The sequence below is a fragment of the Solanum stenotomum genome, chromosome 7 (assembly GCF_019186545.1).
Source record: "Solanum stenotomum isolate F172 chromosome 7, ASM1918654v1, whole genome shotgun sequence".
NCBI classification, from domain to species: domain Eukaryota; kingdom Viridiplantae; phylum Streptophyta; class Magnoliopsida; order Solanales; family Solanaceae; genus Solanum; species Solanum stenotomum.
In genome coordinates, this window is record NC_064288.1 from 39,808,317 (window position 1) to 39,810,246 (window position 1,930).

Sequence of the window (1,930 nt, forward strand, 5' to 3'; positions counted from 1 at the left end):
TATCTCTACTTTTTGTATCTCCTCTTGCTCCTCTATTTTTTCCGGTATAATCATTTCTCTAGTTAGTCCAATTTTTATAACTTGTATAATCGGTTTTATTTCGTCGTAAAGTATTTCTGCTGGTGCTGAATAAAACTTTATATAAAACAAAGTTCCTTTAGTTATTCTCTTGTAGTTCATGAATGCTTTATGTAACTCTGGTATCGTAGCTATTTCATCTCCAGTTTGGGTATATACTGTGTTCAATAATCCATAGTTATAGCAAGTTGCTATTAGGTTTGCATTTGTCTTAGGTAAAGCGATTAGTTTATTATATCCTTGCAAAGCTTGAGTAATATAATCTTCATGTGGATTTTGGGTAGTTTTTGATCTGGGGTTTTTATTTAAAAAGGTTTGTATTTTCTGGATATTTTCTATATATGCTCTGGTTATATGGTTATAGGTGTTTTTGTCCTAGTTTAGACTTTCCTTATAGGTATTTAATTGAGGTGGTACAAATATGGGGTTTTGTTTTTTGGGTATAAATGGTTTTTCAAATATCTTGTTCATATTTGTATTGACATATCTTTTTTCCTCTTTTGTAGATGATGTGCTACCTGTAGCTGCATGTAACAAATTGTTAGTTTGGGTTTTTCGGTGTTTCCCAGCGTCACCTTCTAGCTCTGGAATTTTTAAGTCTTCCGTTCAACTTAGCTCCGCGTGTTTATCGTCATGCTGCTGACTTTTTATTTGTTGTAGCTCTTTATCCATGTTATCTATCTTTGTGCAAAGCATTGCTATAGCATTGAATATTTTTTTCATCTTTGTCTAGGTCCGTCTGTGTAGCTTTGTTTTGATATGTAGTCTGCAATGACATTTTTGTTAGTACTTATTACTTCTATTGTAAATGTAAAATTCTGTATATTTAATACTAGTCTTCGTATTTCTTTTGTTGTTACTGAATCTTGTATCTTCCTTGTAATCCACCATTTTACCTGCGTATTATCTGTTCCTACAATAAACTTATTATATACGATATATGGTTCAAAAGCTAATAAACATTTATATAGTGCATATAATTCTTTTCTATTTATTTCCCATTTTATTTCGGGATTTGTAAACGTACCTGAGTAATATCTACAATGATGTTCTATGTTTTCTTTATCGTATTTATATTTTAGTACTCCTCCATAACTTATTTCGCTTGCATCTAATTCTACTATGTATATAAATTTTTTATTTTCATCTGGAAAATATAATTTAGGTAACTTCTTACATAATGATTTTATTTTTTGTATTTGTTCATGATCTTTTTTATCAAAATAATACTGTACATCTTTCTTCAATTTTTTGTTCAAAGGTTTTAGATTTTCTGCTAAATTAGGTATATATTCTCTTACCTGATTTACTAATCCTAAAAAATGATTGTAATTTCTTTTTCGTATCTATTTGTTCTTCAGAATTTATTATTTTTTGTATTATATGGTTTTACATTTTTATACCATTCTTATCTATTTTTATTCCTAAAAATTCAATTTGATTTTTCATTATTTCTGCCTTTTTCTTACTTAAACTTATTCCTGAGTATGTTATAATATGTATAAATTTTTCTAATAATCTGATATGGTCTTCTTCTGTTCTTGAATATAATAGTATATCATCTATGTATACTATGCAATTTTCTAATTGGTTGAAATAATTATCCATGAAATGTTGGTATCTACCTGGTGCATTTTTGTATCCAAATGGTAGTACGTTCCATTCATAGAATCCTTGTGGTACTGTGAAAGCTGTTGATTTTTTAGACTCTTCTTCTAACTTTAGATGATAGAATCCTGATTTACAATCAAATTTACTAAAATAGTTGTAGCCTTGTATTTGTCTTACTTTTAGTACTTTGTTAGGTATGGGGTAATTATATGTTTTTGTTTTTGCATTTAAATTTCTATAG

At 28.3% G+C, this 1,930-nt stretch overlaps 1 pseudogene; it reads right to left on the reverse strand.

The window, feature by feature from the left end:
* LOC125869892 (uncharacterized) overlaps positions 1 to 856 on the reverse strand; it is a 12,377-nt pseudogene extending 11,521 nt beyond the window's left edge.
* Positions 857 to 1,930: the final 1,074 nt, after the last annotated feature.